Raw genomic sequence first — 7,070 nt, forward strand, 5'->3', positions numbered from 1 at the left:
CCTCTTCTCCCCAAGAGGACCCCTTCTCCCTGCCTCCCTTCCCCACTACTCCCCCTAGAGTACCGGTGCACCCTGCCTCCCCTCCCCACTACTCCCCCTAGAGTACCGGTGCACCCTGCCTCCCCTCCCCACTACTCCCCCTAGAGTACCGGTGCACCCTGCTCCTCCTCCCACTACTCCCCCTAGTAGTACCCGGTGCACCCTGCCCTCCCCTCCCCCACTACTCCCCCTAAGTACCCGCTGCACCCTGCCTCCCCTCCCCACTACTCCCCCTAGAGTACCGCTGCACCCTGCCTCCCCTCCCCACTACTCCCCCTAGAGTACCGGTCACCCTGCCTCCCTCCCCACTACTCCCCCTAGAGTACCGTGCACCCTGCCTCCCCTCCCCACTACTCCCCTAAGTACCGGTGCACCTGCCTCCCCTCCCCAGTACTCCCCCTAGAGTACCGCTGCACCCTGCCTCCCCTCACTTCCCTCTGTATCTATGTCATCTTGGTGGGCTGTTCGTGTGTCGTGTTTATTTATTAAATGTCTTCCCTTGCTTCCTGACTCTCAGTGTACATCGTTCCACCTTTACTTTTCCCTGAAGCATTACAGAAATAAACAAACCACTGAAGAAAATACCATCTTTGAGTGTTTTGAGTGAGTTTTGAGTACAGACACTGATGAATATGTTAATTAGACGATGATCCAGGATAAAACATGTCATAACTGACAGGATAAATTACATGGATCAAATTCAACCATCAAAACTGAGAACAACTTTAAAATAAAGGGGAAGTTATTCATTGTATTATTATGATCCATTGCAGATTATCCTACATGTCAATCAAACTGTGCTGTGTGAATCATATTGCCTTCTAGACTCTCAGGCTATGTTCCAAATGGTTCCCTATTCCCTATGGGCCCTGGTCAAAAGTAGTGCACTACATAGGGTTAAAGGGTACCATGTGGGACACAAGCCAGACACACAGGACATCACATGCCATACATACACACAGGCAACAGCATCTTTTATCAACAATACTGCATCATGAGGACAGTTACCACATGATGACATGACATCATTAGAGCATCACTGTCAAAGTGAAAAGGACAGACTGATAACAAACACCAGTTAGAAATCACTAGACAGTAACATCTGACAGTAGTGTTTAATGTCCAGCAGCAATACTAGTAGTATCCCATCCTATTATTCTCAATGATGCATTTTATACTCATTGAATGCATGAATGTAGCTGAAAACTATAAACCATCATAAAAGTCGTTGTTCCTTCTAACAGAATGGTTGTTCCACCTAGTAGTCCATCACATTGTAACGTTGTTCCTTCTAACAGAATGGTTGTTCCACCTAGTAGTCCATCACATTGCAACGTTGTTCCTTCTAACAGAATGGTTGTTCCACCTAGTAGTCCATCACATTGTAACGTTGTTCCTTCTAACAGAATGGTTGTTCCACCTAGTAGTCCATCACATTGCAACGTTGTTCCTTCTAACAGAATGGTTGTTCCACCTAGTAGTCCATCACATTGTAACGTTGTTCCTTCTAACAGAATGGTTGTTCCACCTAGTAGTCCATCACATTGTAACGTTGTTCCTTCTAACAGAATGGTTGTTCCCACCTAGTAGTCCATCACATTGTAACGTTGTTCCTTCTAACAGAATGGTTGTTTCACCTAGTAGTCCATCACATTGCAACGTGTTCCTTCTAACAGAATGGTTGTTCCACCTAGTAGTCCATCACATTGTAACGTTGTTCCTTCTAACAGAATGGTTGTTCCACCTAGTAGTCCATCACATTGCAACGTTGTTCCTTCTAACAGAATGGTTGTTTCACCTAGTAGTCCATCACATTGCAACGTTGTTCCTTCTAACAGAATGGTTGTTCCACCTAGTAGTCCATCACATTGTAACGTTGTTCCTTCTAACAGAATGGTTGTTCCACCTAGTAGTCCATCACATTGCAACGTTGTTCCTTCTAACAGAATGGTTGTTTCACCTAGTAGTCCATCACATTGCAACGTTGTTCCTTCTAACAGAATGGTTGTTTCACCTAGTAGTCCAACACAGAAGTAGGTGGTCAGTAATGGTTCTTGTTTTGCAGTAAGACAACTAAGTCAACTGGTTTAGTAAGTCTTAGATTGCATTTATGATACGTGACTTGAAGGTTTTTCCTGAAACAGTCCATCCATTTCCAACAGTGAAAACCCAGCCCACATTTAATAGTAGATACTTGATGTGTTTGTGGTGCGTAGACCAAAGACTGATGAGTTATGAACAGAACAATGTGGAAGTGAGTCCATTGTGTTCATCCATCCTTCAGCAGCCAGCCAGCCTCCAGTTGATTCATCACCATCCTGCAATGTCATATTCCAACCAGCAGGGGTCACTGATTCTACTATCTGAATTGTATCACTGTTCAAAGATGCCTCTGCCTTATCCAAGGTTCATCCTCCATTTCATGGCTTAAGGTAAACAGACAACACATGCATGAATCCAGAGTATTATTTTATCAAAACCATTTGTAAAACACATCATCCACAGACTGAAGAGTCTTCCATGGTCTTATTGCAAAGTCAAGTCCTTTGGAATCGTATTGACGATACTGGATCTTTCCACAGTCAAATAAAGTATGTTTCCTTTTGCATAGAAACACTATAATGTTCTCTTATCAGACACTGAAGAAGAAGAAGAAGCCAAAAAGCCCTTTCATGGTTTTAGAACGGTTGTCCAAAGAAGCACAACTTTGGTGGTTGAAAGACATCAAACATCTGAAGTCAACATCTCTCTGTGATTGTAAAGTCATCAAACATGGAGTCAGTCAACATCTCTCTGTGATTGTAAAGTCATCAAGCATGGAGTCAGTCAACATCTCTCTGTGATTGTAAAGTCATCAAGCATGGAGTCAGTCAACAGCTCTCTGTGATTGTAAAGTCATCCAACATGGAGTCAGTCAACATCTCTCTGTGATTGTAAAGTCATCAAGCATGGAGTCAGTCAACATCTCTCTGTGATTGTAAAGTCATCAAGCATGGAGTCAGTCAACATCTCTCTGTGATTGTAAAGTCATCAAACATGGAGTCAGTCAACATCTCTCTGTGATTGTAAAGTCATCAAGCATGGAGTCAGTCAACATCTCTCTGTGATTGTAAAGTCATCAAGCATGGAGTCAGTCAACATCTCTCTGTGATTGTAAAGTCATCAAACATGGAGTCAGTCAACATCTCTCTGTGATTGTAAAGTCATCAAGCATGGAGTCAGTCAACATCTCTCTGTGATTGTAAAGTCATCAAGCATGGAGTCAGTCAACATCTCTCTGTGATTGTAAAGTCATCAAACATGGAGTCAGTCAACATCTCTCTGTGATTGTAAAGTCATCAAGCATGGAGTCAGTCAACAGCTTATTCCTCTCAGTCCATCAGCCAAAATGATCAATATCATAACTTAAATCATATAGTCATATTGATTGATAAAGACAACGCAAACAGCAGCAGGCATGCTAAATTCAGGCATTCTGGAACATTCCAGGGAGATACCGATTCAGAGGGGAGGCGGGGTTTAGGCTAGGTAGCTGTCTGTCTGTCATCGGAAAACCAGCGTGGAGGTCTTGAGACAGGTGAAGGAGGCAGTGAGACAGGTGAGGAAGAGAGAAACAGACAGGTAGATCTGTGATGCATCTCCACACTCCTTGGCGTTTTCCTGAAATCAATCGTTAACACAGTTACAGCCAGTGGTATAATGAAAACATGTTATTACACAAGGAGAAGTGCTAATCTTTCTTCTTCTTGGTCCTCCCATCACATTAAATAACTGTGAAAACTATGATTTGTTGTTGTTGTTTATCCTTCATTTAACTAGGCAAGTCAGTTAAGAACAAATTCTGATTTTCAATGACGGCCTAGGAACACTGGGTTAACGTGTTCAATCCATTTGGTTGATTTAAAAATACAGTATATAAAATACCCGTCCAGCATCACTACTCTGGACGGCTCTGACTTAGAATATGTGGATAACTACAAATACCTAGGTGTCTGGTTAGACTGTAAACTCTCCTTCCAGACTCACATTAAGCATCTCCAATACAAAATTAAATCTAGAATCGGCTTCCTATTTCGCAACAAAGCATCCTTCACTCATGCTGCCAAACATACCCTCGTAAAACTGACCAACCGGTCCTCGATTTTGGCGATGTCATTTATAAAATAGCCTCCAACCCTCTACTCAGCAAATTGGATGCGGTCTATCACAGTGCCATCCGTTTTGTCACCAAAGCCCCATATACTATTCACCACTGCGACCTGTACGCTCTCGTTGGCTGGCACTTGCTTCACTCTCGTCTCCAAACCCACTGGCTCCAGGTCATCTACAAGTCTCTGCTAGGTCAAGCCCCACCTTATCTCAGCTCACTGGTCACCATAGCAGCACCCACCCGTAGCACGCGCTCCAACAGGTATCTCTCACTGGTCACCCCCAAAGCCAATTCATCCTTTGGCCGCCTTTCATTCCAGTTCTCTGCTGCCAATGACTGGAATGAACTGCAAAAATCACTGAAGCTGGAGACTCATATCTCCCTCACTAGCTTTAAACACCAGCTGTCAGAGCAGCTCACAGATCACTGCACCTGTACATAGCCCATCTGTAAACAGCCCATCCAATGACCTCCTCCCCATACTGTATTTATCTTGCTCCTTTGCACCCCAGTATCTCTACTTGCACATTCATCTTCTGCACATCTACCATTCCAGTGTTTAATTGCTATATTGTAATTACTTCGCCACCATGGCCTATTTACTGCCTTATCTTCCTTATCTTACCTCATTTGCACTCACTGTATATAGACTTTGTTTTCCTTTTCTACTGTAATATTGACTGTGTGTTTATTCCATGTGTAACTGTGTTGTTGTATGTGTCGAACTGCTTTGCTTTATCTTGGCCAGGTCGCAGTTGAAAAATGAGAACTTGTTCTCAACTAGCCTACCTGGTTAAATAAAGGCTAAATATTATATATATATCTAATACCTATTATTCACACTAATGTTGGGTTACTGTAAAAAATAAAATAATATCCTGTGTATCCTGTCCGAGGGGAACCTGTATCCTGTCCGAGGGGAACCTGTATCCTGTCCGAGGGGAACCTGTATTCTGTTTCAATTTCTGGATTCCGTCTTGAGTTTTCAACATTGCGGAAATCATGGGGCCCCACAAGCCCTGATGTGAGTTACAATGAAAATACAGACATTTGAATATATTGACATACCTTGTCAATGTATTCTGGAAAATATGGTCTGTCCAGTACTCAGGAACGTCTGAACACCTAAAGAAGAGAAGTTGTATTAAAACCTATGACAATGTCAGGAAAATAACACTCAAAGGACTTCAGCTTTAGATAGAGAGCTAGAAAACAGAAATCCACGCTGACTTGGAAGAGCTGCTTGTTATCTATCTTACTAGCCAGACCAATGATTTCATTTAGCTAGTTTGGCTGTTAGATATTGACTAGATAACTACTGCACAAGGTCAACGTTGGCAGTGCTGCCTTGAACATGTTGTGAATACCTGAACAACAAGAAGGTTTCTGCCAGGACAGGTGTAGTTAGATAGCTAGGTGTAGTTAGCCATCTGTCACTGTCCATTTCTTGATGATAGAAGTGATACACCTGGTGGAGAGAGATTGTAAAACAGAAATAGTTTATTTATGCCTGCTGTACGTTATGACATGATAGATCAAGATGTAACAGAGGGTCAGTTTTTTCAACTTTTCTCCAATACTATAGAGCCATTACCATGTCGATCAAAGCCTGAATAGAAACCTAGTTCACACCCCCGATTTTGACTTAGTTTTCTTTCTAACCTCGTTTGAATGTCGCGGTTGCGCAAGTTTGTACGGAATGGGGTGAGTTTAAGTTAGCTTGCCTAGCAGGCAAACATTACCTTGCAGGGGCACATGTGTTCAGCTCTACTGTAATGTTGCTGACGATGCATTTTTTGGTAAGCTAGGTAGCTTATATGTTACATAGCTATTTCGGTTCAAAAATGACAAAACTTATAAACAGCACCGAGGCAAGTAAATGCACTGCTAACTTACTAGCTAGTAGCATGACCACCACTAGTTAACTATAGACATCATGGAAGTGAACTAGCTAGTAGCATGCCCACCACTAGCTAACTATACAGACATCATGGAAGTGAACTAGCTAGCTTATCAACGTGAAAATATATAACTTACTCTGGCAATATAACTAGCTAAAGGCTTTTCGTACTTGAAGAATATTATTTAATGAATATTTTTGCCATTTCGTTGAAAATGTGTAAAGAAATACAAACTACATTCCAAGTGATAGTTTGTTCGTTACCTGCCACATGGCCTTTCCAGATGAGAAAGATCAAGACGACGTCTGTTGAAATGTTCCAAGCACAACTGACGTTCATAACTAGATCTGGCATGTCAGTCCAACACAATAATGATCATTTCAACATCATATTTTTAAGTTTTTGGTTGTTACTTAGAAATATTCGTTCAAATTTAGCAGCATATTACCTTGGATTCTTTTTCAACACATAAATTAAGGATTATAATCTAAAATGTGTTCAAAAGCAGAAACCTATTATTTTTAGTAAAAATCATTAGATTTTCTTTTGCAATATTTAATATGCCGGTCTTATATTTTTTATAGTGTATAACGAATATGAATTCGGTGGGCAGAAATGATTCAATATTGTAGCGACCCACACAGACAGCTGTGTGTTATGTGTTAGTCTATTAGTTGGTTGTGTTGTACTTACCAGTACCCAGTGTTCGCGGGGTTCGACATGCCAATCTACCTGCTATCTGCCAATCCTGGAACGTTCTGATGCCGGGCTTCCTGGTGGTTGGTGGAGAGGCGTGGAGGGGGGTTGGGCAGAGAGCATTGGAAGTTTAGACCAGGTTTAAACATTGTTCTCTCTCTTATGTCTGGCTTTCACAAGAGAAGGTCGCGGGTGGTTTATAGGGTATCCTTCATTTATTTTGTCGTGGGCTGCGGCCAAACAGTAGCCTGTGGGGAGTTGGGTTAATAAACCGTACATTCGTA

General features: G+C 42.1%; 1 long non-coding RNA gene across 1 annotated transcript; it reads right to left on the reverse strand.

Annotated features, from left to right (window-relative positions):
* Nucleotides 1–2,489: 2,489 nt before the first annotated feature.
* Nucleotides 2,490–7,070, reverse strand: LOC116360567 (uncharacterized). The gene is made up of 5 exons (XR_004207020.1): nt 6,539–7,070; nt 6,354–6,437; nt 5,557–5,657; nt 5,258–5,314; nt 2,490–3,699 (listed from the first exon to the last, which is right to left on the reverse strand). It is a non-coding gene; the product is annotated as an uncharacterized LOC116360567 (long non-coding RNA).

Source organism: Oncorhynchus kisutch, unplaced genomic scaffold (assembly GCF_002021735.2).
Source record: "Oncorhynchus kisutch isolate 150728-3 unplaced genomic scaffold, Okis_V2 Okis09a-Okis19a_hom, whole genome shotgun sequence".
NCBI classification, from domain to species: domain Eukaryota; kingdom Metazoa; phylum Chordata; class Actinopteri; order Salmoniformes; family Salmonidae; genus Oncorhynchus; species Oncorhynchus kisutch.